A 16,473-nucleotide genomic window follows, 5' to 3' on the forward strand; every position below is an offset into this window, starting at 1 on the left:
CTAGATCTTTAAGGACTCGGAAAGAGTTTGAGTTTTAGCAACTTAGGCAGGGTACTATGTTAGAAGCTATGTGAGCTGAAAAGTTTGAAGATATGGTTGCTTACTCTAGGCAAGCTTCTTATGAACCAGATGAGAAATGGAAGATTTATCAGTTTCTTTTTAGTTTAAGGGGTGAAATCTCTCATAATGTGTCTTAGAGGGAATTCACTACTTATGTTGAATTACTAAGGCATTGTTATGTAGCTGAGAATAATTTGAAGAAAGTTCAAGAGGAAAGAGATCATTATAAGGTTGGTCAAAAGGACCAGGGAAGACCAAGTCATTAGTTTAGGCATATACTTTAACCTTTCAAAGGGAAACAAGTGAAGAATGTAAGATCTAACCCTCTTCCTGTTTGTTGTAGGTGTAATAAGACTCATTTTGGAAGATGTAACCTATGAGGATTGAGATGTTATCAGTGCCAGGGAGAAGGTCATATGGCTAGGGAATGTCCTCAGAATAAGACTCAGATGCAAGAAGGAGTACCAATAGGGTTTATACTTTGGATGGGAAGAAGGTTAAGGGTAACAATGCTCTGATTGTTGGTACGTGTCACGTAAATGATCATCCTTGTTTTGTATTGTTTTATTATGGAGCAACTCACTCTTTTGTATCGATTCAATGTATGAAGTGTCTCGACTTGCAAGCAATTCATTTGCCTCTTCCTATGGTGGTTACTTCCGCCACGAATGACGTTGTTGAGACACCGTTGATTTGTGAAAATTGTTCGTTGTCGGTGAATGGTAGAGTTTTCCAGATTGATCTTATCTATTTACCACTTAAAAAGGTTGATGTAGTCTTGGGGATGGATTAGATTTCTGCCAACTTAGTGTTTATTGGATGTGAAGAGATGGTAATTATCATTCCATCTAATGAAGGTACTCCAAGGAATGTATTAACTACTATTTTGGAAGGTACAGTTGGCATGGTTAATTTCTTGTTCGAGAAGGAAATTTTTGTTATAATAGTTCTCACCAAGGAATCAAGTGACAATCTGAAGGTTACACAAATTCTTGTAGTTTGTGAATTTCCAGAAGTTTTCACCGAGAAAGTCACTTCTCTTCCTCCTGAAAGGGAAGTGGATATCTCTATTGATCCGGTACCGGGGACGACCCCGATATTCGTCTCTCTGTATCGTATTGCACCAATTGAGCTGAGAGAGTTAAAGAATCAATTGAAAGAGTTATTGACCAAGCATTTCATTCGACCCAGTGTCTCACCAAGAGGAGCTACAGTGTTACTAGTAAAGAATAAGGATGGTGGTATGCATTTATGTATTGATTATCGCCAGCAGAATAAAGTCAACATTAAGAACAAGTATCCCCTACCTAGGATAGATGATTTGTTAGATAAATTGAAAGGAGCTTGTGTGTTCTCGAATATTGATTTGCAATCGGTCTATCATTAAATCCAAGTTAAGAGCTTTGACATACCAGATACCGTATTTAGAACCCGATATGGCCATTATGAATTTCTTGTAATGCCATTTGGTGTGACTAATTCTCCTGCTGTTTTCATGGATTATATGAATCATATATTTCAACCCTACTTGTATAAATTTGTGGTGATATTTATTAATGACATCCTTATTTATTCTTGTACTCCACAAGAGCACGGGGAACATCTAAGGATTGTTCTGTCAGTACTGCAAGAGAAACAACTTTTTGCCAAGTTAAGTAAGTGTGAATTGGACGAATGAAGTTAAGTTTCTTGGCCATGTCACATCACAGGGAGGAGTAGAAGTGTATCCATCTAAAGTTTAAGCGGTTATTAATTGGGAAAGACCAAATAATGCTTCCGAAGTTAGAAGTTTCTTTGGATTGGCAGGATAATACCAAAGATTCATTAAAGGGTTTTCTCAGTTGGCTTTACCAATGACTAGACTTACCCGGTGTCATATACTCAAATTACCCTACGCCACACCACCTTATTGAACTCTAATCCATGATCATACATCCCATACATATCATCCCATGTGCATCTATACTTAATAATCCATAATAACCCACAAACTCAAGGCATGGGATTCATCTGTGAAGCTTCAAGATCCTCTGGCCATGTTGAGGCATGTGCAAGCCACACTAACCCTAATGTTCATCCTCAAGCATCCAATAAAGCTTAAAGGATCACTCAAGACATCTCACTCACTCCCTAAACCCAACTTTGGGTGGTGAGTCCCCTTTGAAGAAGCATTAAAGTTCATCTGGTCACCCAAGGACCCTAATTATAGCTCTTGACCTCATTTGGCTTGCATAAGTCATAATTCACCATGGATCTTGACCATGCCACTGAGGGGCCCTCAAATCCAAAGTTTGTTCATGCCCCACACCTTTGAAACATCTCAACGTGACCCTTGCATCATCAAACCCTAATTCACCTGACATTGGTTCTTGAGGAAACTTATGGATCAAGAAACCCTGGTTTGGGCATTCATTGATCATTGACCTTGCTTAATTTTGATCATACAATGACCCCAACATTCATTCAACCTCAATTCATGTCCATTACAATAAAAATTCATCATTTAAACATCCATTCGAGCAATGTTACGAGTATTTGGTTTGGTCATGGTTTTTCAACTTTCAAGGCATTTGATCCACCCATGATTTTGACCTAGCATCACTCCACAATTCCCCAGGCCTCACTTTACATCATCATATGATCACATGACCCAAACACATTCACCAATGTGCCTTGGAAATCAAGAAATAACAAAATCCCATTTTTAGGTCATGTTGGTTGGTCACATTTTGGCAAAAATGGCCTATGGGAAGTTCCAAAGACCATAACATTCTCATTTCATAAGCTTTTCAATATATTCTTTGAGCCAAATGTCCTAATTGAGTTCCTCTACAACTTTGATTCAAGGTACATGACCCAATTCTTTTAGCAAGGACTTCAATTTTGCTATTGACCTAGCTGGTCCAACATGCCTACCATGCCCTAAAACCCGACGAAGACCACTACTTTACTACATCTCCATTTCCAAACCATAACTCCTTTTGACCTGGTTCTTTTTTCATTCAATCAAGGACATGGAAAGGAACAATTGGCACATGTTTGGGACAAAATGCATGAGCCATTTCCATTTGGCTATGGTTCAAACATGGAGGTTCATCCTGATTGGAAAACCAGACCAAGGCAAGGCAGATTTTGCATTTCCATTCACCAAGTCCTCAAATCCATTCAATCTGATCCTAATGGTCCCCAAACATATTGCATATGGTATTGTGGTTAAAATTAAATTCAACTTGTGTAATACCCCATATTTCCTTAAATGCCTAAATTCCTATTAATTGAGATCATTTGAGTTCCTATGTGCTCTAAAAGTTACCGATTGAGATAAATAGATTAAATAGTGAGTTCATGTTGACTTAATTAATATTAATTGGGACTGACCTTTTATTACCTGGGAAATTTTGGTAACACTAATAATGGGTCAATAACTCTGGTAGAACAAATATTATTGTTAGTAGCACTTGAGATATTTGTTTCTACCACTTATTAACCACACAAATGTTCATGGCCACTTGCTAGTAACCTTGACTCGCTCACCACCACATGTTACTACCTTGTGTTACCTACCACATGCCTTTTGTTTTTCTATGTATCAGAAATAGTATAAAGAAATAAGTAGCTCAAGATAAAGGTAGAAGAAGAGAAAACAAGGCTAATGAAGAAGAAGAAGAAGAAGAAGGAAAACTTGGAAGGATCAAAAGCTTGGAACCAACACCATCATCTTCATCCTCATCTCATATTCAAAAAATTCTCCTCTTCTATTTCTTGAGGTGGGTTCTAGTTAGAAACCCTAGGTTTTTATAAGATTGGGGTTGTAGAATCATAGATAAATCATGAACAATCCATGCTATGTGATGAATATTTCTCTTGATGTTGTTGTTTTTATGAACATGTGCTTGATATGTTCTTTATGATTATTGTGATAACATGATTTGTTGTGGTTGTGGTTAAATGATTGGTTGTGTTTATGAACTTGGAATCCTTGTTATACATGTGTATATGAGCATGTAATATGATGGGTTTTGTTGGAAGAAGAAATGGATGGTGTGTTAGAAATGAAATAACAGAGGAAATGGTGTATGTGAAGTGGAAATGTGAAAATGTGAGTGGACCAATCGATTGGTCCATGTCATCAATCGATTGCATAACCTTTGTTTTGCAAAAAAAATGTAATTTTAGCAGGATCAATCGATTGACAGTGCATTACAATTGATTGCACAAACTTTCTGTATATGAACAGTGAAAATTTTTCAGTGAGCCAATCGATTGATCCTCAACAAACTTTGAAAAACAGAAATGTGAGAGGAACCAATCGATTGGGCTTCCCCAACCAATCGATTGACTTATGTTAAAAACTTCAAAATCCATTTCTTAAGTGTTTCTAAATGCATTCTTCCAACCATTAATCAATTGTGATGCTATGCTTATGTTGAATACATGTTAATGGTGAAAATTACATGATGAATCTAATGAGTTAACCTAGGATTGAAATTAGGTCATGAGTTAGGAATAGCACTCTAATGTTGACAAATAGGAATACATAAACAAATGACTCTTTAAGAGTCAAATGATTTAGGCATTCATTGATTTAGCTCCTCATCATTTAGCTCTTCACCATTAACATGTAATCATATATAAGAGTCAAATGAAATACATAAACAAATAGGAATAACTACTACCTCCAATCTTGACAAAATGGGGTTTAGCTCCTCATCATCATTTTGGACAGCAAAATGCAATGGTGAAACAAACTCTGTTTTTCTCTTATAATGTGTGAAAATACCAATGAATCTTTTTATGTTTTCCATTCTGTTTTCTTAAAGAGTCTAACCTTTCCTAAAATGTTCATTTTCATCTAAAACTGAAAAGCACTCTAAAACAGATACAAAAATGCCATAATACAGCTGGCTTGGAAACAGAACACTTGGCCCAAACAAACAGCTTGCTGGTTTCGCAAGGTTCGCGGCGCCATCCCTGGTCGCGGCGCGAACTGAAGCCATATCAGCTTCCTTGCCTTGCAAGCTTCATGTAAATAATTCTCCCAAGTGTTGGTCTTCCAAATTATGCCTCCAAATTGCCATTGAAATTTCTTCCAAATTATGCCTATGCATTCCGATGCTCTCTTGACCAAAAACTATACAAAACTAACAAATACGTGAAATAACTACTCAAAACAACATCAATTAAACTTAATTGCATTTATACAAAATTGTGAGAATAAAAGTGTGTAATTACATCAAAAATTGGTAAAAGAGACCAATAAAATTATATGAAAAGTAGTACTAATTGGTCCTTAACACTACCTCAGACACCTCATCTCTCATTAACCAATCAAAACATGCCATGCAATTCAATTTGAAATACTTGAATAAAAAATAAAATGGTGGGAGCTGAGTCACTCGTCTTCAACATCCAAACCATGAAAATAGAAACCACGCATCTCATTGCTTCATTGTGCAAACAAGGGTTCATTGCATTGCACTCGACTTGGATCACTTATGCTTCCTCTATGCTCAGAAATCATTGATTCGACCTAAGCATGGGGAATTTAAGCTTACATCGTGAAGAGCACAAAACTTAATTTAAAAATTAAATGATGGATAAAAAATAATAGATCTTCAAATGTTAGGGGAAATGCTCAGTGAGGCAAGGCGAACACACTAGTAACACATTGTAAGTGAATTGATGGTGGTTTCTACCTTGTCGGAAAAGGTCTCAGATGCATATTTTGACAAAGTTGTAGAGCTAAAATAAGGATAAATTAATGGTGGTTCTCAATCTGGTTAGCTTTAAGGATGATCAGAGAAGATGTTATGATGCTTGGCTTAAGCTGAAAGTGCCTCAATTACGCTGATCGTATGCTTTATTTTGAAGGAGGTATGTGATGATACTGATAATGTTTCAGTGGCTTGGAAGCTTGGGGAAATGATGAAGAACCCTCCTCTATTTATAGGGAAGGTGATGGATGAAGAGTGGTGATGAATTGAAGTGAGGTTCGTGTGATTCAAATCTGGGCACGAGTGTGAAAAGGCTTGGATCGGTGAGCTAACAAACATGATCTCATCCACTCTAATTTCCGTGCTAAGCATTACAAAATGACGTGGCGATCATTTACATTCTAGAAGGATCTCCAATTTGGTCTTCTTTTGTCATTTTCCTTGAACCGGTGCTCATGCTTTTCACGTGCTTTGGCTTGCTTTTGGCTCATGCATGAGACTTATTTTACACATGATTTTAGGCTTACAACTCACTAATTTTCATTACTTTCAGTACCTGATATTGCATTGAATCAAACTTGGTTGAATTTGGGGTTCGAACATGGCATTTTGGAGCTACCCGTGGCTAGTTTCATGGTGACAAATGATGAACATGGTGACTTGAATTCTTCCTTGCATTTGCTCATGGTTTGGATGATGATGAAGCCATTATTGATGAAAACCTTGTGCTCATGATGAATAAGGCTTGAAATATGATGATGGCTAGATGTTGTAATGTCTTGGACATATCTTACTTGTCATGGACATTTGAATGACATGGCTACTTGAATGCATTCATGGACCATGTTGATCAAACCATTTACAAGTTGAACTATATGGCCTTGTTATGATAAACATCCGTGCTTGTGCCATGCCTAACTATACTTGAACTATGATAATGCATATGTCAAATGAACCATGAATGTAGGTCATTTTGAATGCTTGAAACTCACACTTGAATCTTGATTCATAAAGCCACATTTGAATCTTGATCTTGTACTTGAGATTGATAAATGGTTAAGCTTGATTCAACCTTGATTATGCCTTGTTTAGAATGGACAAACTATAGGTGGCATAACCACTTGGATGAAGCTTGAATGAGGAATCCTCATTCACCAAATATATCTTGATTCCATGCCTAAGTTCATCTTGGATGACAACCTTGCCCATGAATGACTACCATGTTTCTTACCAAAATAATGATCAATTGAGCCTTATTTGACAAGTCACAATTGTCCCATAATAAGTATGCCTTGAGGGTCTTGATGAAACCTTGGGAAGGTACGCAAGTAGAACCCTAATCCCAACACCTTAAGAATGACCATGCTTGTTGTAAGACCCCAATTTTGACCCTAAGATCCCTCATGGCATCATAACATTGCATTTGCATCTTGCCTCAAGGATCATAGCATCTTGGCTCCTTACCTTTGGGTGGGAACTTTTGTGAGTTGGTTTGAGATCACCAAGCATGCTTGAATTATATATTATTGCTTTTCTTACTTTGTTTAATAACCAAAAGCACAAAAATATGTCACTAACATCTTTTGTTTGTAGCTTGAGCAGTCACAAGATCCAAAGCTTCTAGGAGATTCTATGTTCATTGAAATGACTAGGTGAAGATGAAAGAAAGCATGACAATGGTTACCAAAACTCTCATTCACCAAATATGCCTCCTAAGTATCTCAAATCATCATTTTGATCAAAAGCAAACCAAGGGGCTTGAGGTTGGTTTCCCAAGGAAACCCTAATTCATCTGTTCATCAACCGTGCCTTGCTCATGAAGCAACCTCAACCCATGATCAAATACAATCAAGGGAAGTTCCTCCATTCATCATTTAATGCATATTTGAACTTATTTGAGTATCCTCAATCATCAATTCATCAAGATATGAGGTTTGGGTTTGAGAAGTTGATCAGTCAATTCATCTGACTATTTTGAAGTACACTGAGACCTAACTTTTGATGTTTTTTTCAAATGAAGATGACCCCAAGAGAAACAATGTTCTTAAGAACCTTATGAACAACTTTAATGTTCATTAAAAATTTATTTGAAGCTTGGAAGGTCATCATCCATTTCAAAACGTTATAGGCCATTTTGACTGAAACCCTAATTTTAGGTCAACTTCCCAAAAACATAACTCATTCATTTTGCATGATTTTAAGGTGGGATCAAATGCATTGGAAATTTTAAGATGTCTACTTCAATTGTTATGTTGAACAAAATTTAATAATCCTAAAAGAAATACATGTGATAATGCAAAACATTATAGGTCACTTTGGACCAAAGGCATTGAAATGTGAAAAAGTCCAACTTCAAGTGCCCATAACATCTTCATAAAAAATCCAAATGATTCAAACTTTAAGTCCAAATTTATTGGCTTGAAAAGATCTACAACTTTGATGTTTAAGGTTTTGTCATTTGGATCTTGCATCATTGAAACAGAAGGGCTTGAAGTTTGGCCATTTTTGAAATTTTCACATGTACATGTTTTGCACCTTACACTTCATGATCAATTTTCACCAATTTCCCATTTCCAAATGAAGTTTTGGTCAATATAACAATTTATGCTTCAGTTTTGGAGATTCCATTTTCGAAGGAATGAACATATTGGTGCATTTTTTGAAATCAATTGAAATTGCATTGCATGAGCTCAGCACACATAATCTGCACGTCCATTTTGATTCTATTTGGCATCAGCTTGCAAATCCAAGTGGAATTGGGCCCTCCATGCGCCTGTACAGGCCCATGCATGGAGGCCCTTTCCATCCATGCACATGCTTTTGATCATGCATTCAGCGATCTCTTGCTATAAATAAGTGCCTCATGCTTCTCATTTACACAACCTAAGGGCGCCTTACATGCTGCACGAATCATTCCTCAACCATACTCAAAGGAACTCACCTTTTCTCTCAAATTTTTCATATCTAAATTTCAATTTCCTTGATTGATTTTTAGATCTATAGTTCCTAAGCCTTGCTCACCTTGATCCATAGAACACACTGCAAGCATAAGCATCAAGAGATCGTGCTCTCAAGCTCTTCATTTCAGAGGTTTACTTCAGAATTTGTTTTCTTCGAATCTACTTCTATATTGCATATTTCTTGTTATTGCTGGGTGTAACACCTCAAAATTTGCCCTCCTCTCTTGGGACTAGCTTAGCATATTGCATTGAATTTCTTAGGTCATTAGTCATTGCATCTTTGCATATCATGTGGCTACATTGTGCAAGTCATCCTCATAAGTCTTGGTCAGAAGATAAAGAGGTTAAGATGCAAGCTAGGGTTTCATTGGACTGATCACTGATCATCTGAGGATGTGGGGTCCAAATTAGGGTTTTTTGATTCTCAAGGAGATTGAGCTTCATCTTAGTTGAAATGATACATCATCATCATCATGGTTTTGTTATCACCAAGAGATTGATCAGATACCTTGAGATTAGGGTTTTTGACCACTGGTCAACCCTAATCATCTGCATTGTGCCAATCAGGGCTTGGCAAGGAGATGGGGTTTTCAGTGGATATGGGGATCATCATATGTTTATATTGAGCTTATGAAAGCTAGGGTTACATGGTTGAGCCATTTCATCAGGAGTTTGAAGCTCAACTTGATCAGTGCATAGCCAGATTCATCTATCAGTCAGAAAAGTCAACTGTGGTCAACTGTGCCTGAAATGATGGACTTGGAGGTGGGAGAGGGCAAGAGACACTTCATTCATGTCCAAACAAGTTTCATTTGACATTTCAAAGATCAAGAATGAAGAAAATAAAGTCAGATGGAAACTTTCCAAAAATAGCAGGTGACCAGTAATTGGAAACTGCCAAAAATGGAAAGTTTTTCACCTCAAAATTACGTGTCCAAAAATGCTTCAAATGAAATTCTGTTCAACATGAAAGTTGTAGATCTTGCTCTCACATTTCCAAAAAGTCCAAGAACATGAATTTCTCATGTGTGGTTGGCAAGTTATGATCAAATCATTTTCAGAAAATGTTGATTTTCAAAGTGGCATAACTTTTGAATGGAATGGCCAAATTGGGTGATCTTTCTTTGAGAAAACCACATTTGATGTGTACTTTCATGATGCATTATCACATTTCATCAAAAATCATCATAGCAAAAAGTCATTTTTCAAGTGATTCATTTTGAAAATTGGTGGGAAAAAAGGTGATTTTGTGAAATACATGGCTTTTGCATACAAGACCAATTCCAACACATTCCAAATGACAAATATGACTTGTTCCAACTGGTTTTGTACTGTTACATTGGCTAAATTGGAAAAGGACATTTTGGCCATTTGACATAAAACTCACTTTGCTAATTTCACTTGAATTTGCTAATTGTGATTAGCACTTGGATTAGCATGTGGTATAAAACATTAATCATAACAGAAAATGCATAATCACATTTCACAATTTCAGATCTAACAAACTTTCCCTCCAAAAACCTCTCAATTTTCTCCAAATCTTTTCACACTTTTTCATCATTTTTCATTACAAATTCATCAATCTTCGTGCTGTTTCTTGCTAGATCCTTCTTCTGCAAGTGCTTGTGTACATCTGTTTCAACAAAATCGTGGCATAACATTGAGGAATTGGACTGTTGAAAGCTTGATCATCCATGGCATCTTGAAAGTTCTTCGATCTGGTGCACAATTGAGCTGAGACACGTACTTCAATCAACTTCTACGTCATTAAACTGCATCTGTTTTGGCATTTTGGACTTGGAAACGCACGAATTCATCACTGCCATCATCAAGAGGTTAGAACTCGATTTCCATAATTCTCCAAATCATGATATGGCTTGTGTAGATCTAAGTTGGTAGAGCGCGTTGCAACTTATAATTTTGATTTCCATGCTAAATTGAATGAGATATCTTAAGTTGAAGTTTGGATGTGAAACCTAATTCCGTTCGATTCGTGAAGCATGTTTAGAGTTAGGTCAAATGCTTGCCATATTCGTGATGTATGTTGAACACCGGTCATTTTGATGTGTGGCACGATGATTTTGGTTGAAATTTGTTCATGACGATTTCTGGAAGTGATGATGTTGATGAACACTCCAAGAACGTGTTTCCAATGCTGTTTGATCCGTGTTTTGCCATTCCAGTTTCAAATTCTTGTTTACCGCGCGCGTCCTCCAATCATGTGTCGCCACCGATTAAATGAAAACGCAGCGTTTTAGCCACGCTGCAGGATATTTACAAAATTGCCATTATCCACATTAATTTCATTTTATTTCATTTCTTTTTTCCATTTTTATTTCACTTTGATCATTCATCTTAGAAAATTCATAAGTAATTCATTTTTAATCCAAATTTGATGAGAGTTTTTTCACCATTCTCCTTGTGATGTGTAGTTTTTTATGGTGATTTTTAATATTTTTGTGCACGTGTGGAAAAATAAAATGCCTAGGGATTGTTTGAATGTGTCATTTGTGTGTATGTTTTGCCATATTGATCATGAAATAATGATGCCTTATCCAAAATTGGTGAAATTTTACATGCATATTCTTGACTCGTTTATGGTGATTTTGATGTATAGTTTTCTAATTTTGCTTTTCTGGATTGAAAGATATGATGTGATCAAGTTGAGTGTGACAATGTGTGTCACACTATATTATGCCATGTTCATGAATTTTGTTTCCATGCCTATGATATGTCTTTTGCCCTAGATTTTTGCATGTGATTCCATATGTATGTTAGGTTTAACCATGATTTTTTGTAGGATTTGTTGATACATTTCCTATTTGATTGGTATTTTTGTTTGCTGTTTAGTCATTTTTAGGTTTTTCTTGAGTGATCTACTTACATGACTTGTAAAATTCTCATACCTTATCATATGAAGCTGAAATTTCGTGGATTGATTCTTAACATGTTTAATTTCATTTTGGCTTTGGTGTGGTTCATTTATCTTATGCCATTTCTGTTTTACACTTGCCTAAAGTTGACACATGATTTGTGGCATTGTTTGAGCTTGTATAAGCATGACTTGACTTCCTGGTTTAATTTCCATACTTCCTATGATCCAAATAGCATGAAAATTGGTATGTTGCTCATTGAATGTGTTCTGTTTAGGCTGGAATTTTTGTGGAATTTATTGAGCTGTTTTGATATTGATTTGGTTGTGATCATTCTGTTTGCTCTAATGTGTTTCCAAAGTGCATAGTTTGGCATATTTTGTATATGAAATGGATTTGGTGCATAGTTTTGGTGTGAGACCAATTGGATTCTCTTCTTGCTTGATAAATCTTGGTTTTGATCAATTTTTACTTACTGTTTTGAATTTTTCATCTCTTTTTGACCCTAGGCTTGTCCTAGTGGTCTTGTTTCTCACGTTTGGATGTGATTTTCAGGTTGAAGAAGCAAATGCTTTGAGGATGTTAATTCAAGTTGATTGAATTTGGTTAATTGTTGTGAACTAACTTGTGTGTTTTGTAGGATGCTTGGCTCACTTGCTTTGAGCTTGTGCTTGGCTCACTTGAGTTGATTGTGCTTTGCACATTGCATTGTTTGATTGCACATTGTCTGTTGGTTTTTATACTGTTTGTTTTGACTTTGTGATTGGTATACTGATTGTATTTGATTGATTTCAGGTACATTAGTTGCTAATAGTTCTTTGAGAACTTGCTGTGCTGCTGCTTGGTTGTATAAACCAATTGAGGTAGACTCTCTTGTCTCCATGTAGTCTGGAAGACCTGGCTTGTTATTTAGCCAGGCAACTGTCTGAAGTCCTCCTTAAGAGGTGATGTTTGTGATTGTTTAACTTTGTCCCCAAGCAGGAAAAGACCTTGATTAAGGCAATTGGCAGAACCCAAGGGATGTGCAATCCATCCCCTGCTATTCTTGTTGAGTCATCCCTCTGCTCACACCACTGTGTTGATGCATTGGGACATTAACCCAAGATCTTGTACTATTGTACAGTTGAGTCAGTGTCTTGAGTGTAGAAGGGTTCCCACTTTCTGAACCCACACTCCTTTGTCTGAAGCTCTCCCTGGCCAGGGATAAGAGCTGTGAGGCACACCCCTCACTCACCTTTCATCTGGCTTCACCCTGACTCTCAATGTCAGGGTTAAGAGCTAACACCACCCTGACACAGTTGTGTTGCTTTTGCAACTTAACCCTTGATTGAGCCCACGTCTGTCTGTATATAGTGTGTGCTAACTGTGAATGTTTGATTTGCTTTGTTTATGCTTGCATGCTTTGCTTTTTCCTGGTTAGGATTAGCTTACTGTTGTGCAAGTAGATAGAAACCATAACATAGGGCAATGATGCATGATAACATCTAGGCTCGAGTACAGCTCCCTAGTAGTGTGTCTCCCTTTGTATCTGGTTAGAATTTCTTTCCCATTCAGGGGAACTACGTCGCCCTGATCCTCATACCAGATGAGGTACGTAGGCAGGGGACCGTGCGAGGTCTCTCCGGGCACTTTTTTGTAAGAACAAAAATTGTTCTACAACAGATTCCTTGATTTTGATGATAACAAAGGATGAAACCAAAAATGGCACCCTAACGAAAAGTTTCTAAGTGTGCAGGGTTCTAAAGAAAGAAGGATGAAATCTGATGATGTCATCAGATACAAAACCAGATCAGATACAAATCATCAAATGATCAGAAGCATCTGAAGTGAAAACAAGTTCAAGAAAGTCTAACTCTGAGCAAAACAACAAGTATCAGAAGCATCTGAACAAGAAGTAGCTCTAGAAGTTCTGACTCTGAACAACGCTATCTCTAAGCTCCAGAAGTTATCAGCGCTATCTGAAGAAACTATCTGAACTCAAGAGATCAACATCAGAAGCAAGATTCCAAGACTCTCCAGAAACACAAATACTCTGAGCATGGAATTGCTAATCATGAAAGAGTAACGTTAAAGTCAAGTAAAGATTTGCAATTGGTTTTCCTAATTAAGAAAGAGACGTTAATCTCCAATTTCAATAAAGAAGATACTACTTGTGGTAAGTAGTCATTTCAAGGAGAAAAAGTTATCCTGCAGAAGCTGTTTATGTTATGGCGTAAATTCATCTTATTACTCATCAGTTTCAACTACTACCTCCTTGATCTATATAAAGGATTGCAAATCAACATTCAGCAACAACTACACATACAAGGAAAAATCATACTGAAACATCAACACAAGAAAACCTTCTTGCTCTCTAAATCTTCACGAAGCTTTTGCTTATAACGTGAATCACTTTGTTCATACTAGTGTAATACTTGCTTATCTTAGAAGCACTCTAGATTACATAAATCTTTTATCTATTGTTTGTTTATTTCCTCAAGTGACTCTGTGTAGTCTGTATACTTGAGAGGGCTAAGAGATTTTCTTATCTTAGACGTTGTTTGTAATCTTTCAAGATTAGTGGATTAAGTACTTGTTGAAGGCGAAATCACCTCGGCCGGGTGGACTGGAGTAGCTTTGTGTTATAAGCGAACCAGTATAAAATCCTTGTGTGATTTTCTTTTTGAAAAGCGCTTATTTTTCCAAACAATTCAAACCCCCCCTTTCTTGTTTTTCTCACCTTCAATTGGTATCAGAGCTCCGGCTCTGTTATTGATTTTCTAATCAAACACTTAACCGTGTAGAGAGATCCAGTACGAGAAAAACAATGGCCCACTCAAATGAAAGAGATTCTTACAATGCTAAGCCTCCTGTTTTTAATGGAGAGAAATTTGATTACTGGAAAGATAGAATCGAAAGTTTCTTTCTGGGTTATGATGCTGACCTCTGGGACATTGTCACAGATGGATATACACCTCCAGTCTTGGAAAATGGAGCTGAAGTTCCCAGAAACAAGATGTCAGAAGATCAGAAACGTATCTTCAAAAATCATCACAAGGCCAGAACAATACTTCTAAATGCTATATCATACAACGAATATGAAAAGATCACCAACAGAGAGACAACCAAAGATATACTTGACTCTCTGAAGATGACCCATGAAGGAAACTCCCAAGTCAAGGAGACGAAGGCTCTGGCGCTTATCCAGAAATATGAAGCCTTCAAAATGGAAGATGACGAAGCTATAGAGGCTATGTTTTCTAGATTTCAAACTCTTATTGCAGGTCTTAAAGTGCTAGACAAAGGATACACGACTGCAGATCATGTTAAGAAGATAGTCAGAAGTATGCCAAAGAAATGGAGACCTATGGTTACTGCTCTGAAGCTGTCAAAGGATCTGAACAATATCAACCTTGAAGAACTTGTTAGCTCTCTCAGAAGCCATGAGATAGAACTAGAGGAGGATGAGCCTCAGAAAAAGAACAAGTCCGTAGCGCTAAAGTCCAGATCTGAGAGACGGAAACCTGACAGAACCAAAGCTCTCCAGGCAGAAACTGAAGATACTGACGATTCTGAACCAGAAGACTCTGATGATGAAGAAGAGTTGTCCCTACTAACCAGAAGAGTCAAGCAACTCTGGAAAAAGAGGAACAACAACTTCAGAAGATCAAGACCCAGAGGGGATCGTTCAGAGTCAACTTCAAAAGGTAAAGCTAACAAAGATATTACCCGTTATGAATGTAAAGAAACAGGTCATTATAGAAATGAATGCCCCAAGTTGAAGAAAGACAACTCTAGAAAAGAAAGCTTCAAGAAAAATACCTTCAGAACAAAGAAAGGATTAATGGCCACCTGGGATGATAGTGAATCTGGATCATCAGAATCTGACTCTGATGAACAGGCCAACGTAGCACTTATGGCTACCACATCCAGCAGCTCAGATGAAGAATCTGAAAAGGTATTTTCTGAACTTTCTCGTTTTGATTTAGAATCATGCTTGTCAGAAACTCTAAGCTCATATCAGAAATTAAAACAAAAGTTTAAAAACATCAAAGGCTGTTTTAAAGCAAAATTTGAAGAATGTAGAGAGCTTGAGATAACAATTTTATCACGAGAAGATACAATAAAAACTTTAATGTTAGAAAGAGATGAAGCAAAAACAAAAAGCTCAGAATTAGAAGGAGCATTATCTCAAGCACCACAAACTTCAAATAAAATAATTTATCAATATGAAGAAGCCTTTCAAGAATTTCTGAAAAATGGGATAGATAGGAGTATTATGGCATCCATGATTTATGGAGTAAGTCAGAACAATAAAAGGGGAATTGGGTATGATCCTAAGGAAGATAAAACTTCTACAAGTGATCAAATTAAATCTCCTTTTTCATATCATTACACACACACACAAGAACAAAAATTTAAAAATGCTAGAAAACCCAAAGTTATAAGAAACTCTGGGAAAACTAATCTGAAAGGACCCAAGAGATTCTGGGTACCGAAAGATAAGATTATCTATGTTGCAGATATCCTATGCAGCAAAGTTCAGACACCAGTCATGGTACCTGGACTCTGGATGCTCGCGACACATGACGGGAAGAAAGTCTATGTTCCAAAGTCTGGAACTTAAAGACGCTGGATTTGTAGGCTTCGGAGGAGATCAGAAAGGAAGGATCAGAGGCTCCGGAACTATTGGTAATGGTACTCTTCCCTCTATATCTGATGTTCTTTATGTAGAAGGATTAATGCATAACTTGTTATCCATAAGTCAATTAAGTGATAACGGTTATGATGTAATCTTCAATCAAAAAACATGTAAAGCCATTAATCAGAACGATGGCTCTGTCCTTTTCACAGGCAAGAGGAAAAACAACATTTACAAAATAAATC

The sequence above is a fragment of the Lathyrus oleraceus genome, chromosome 3, assembly GCF_024323335.1.
Source record: "Lathyrus oleraceus cultivar Zhongwan6 chromosome 3, CAAS_Psat_ZW6_1.0, whole genome shotgun sequence".
NCBI lineage: Eukaryota > Viridiplantae > Streptophyta > Magnoliopsida > Fabales > Fabaceae > Lathyrus > Lathyrus oleraceus.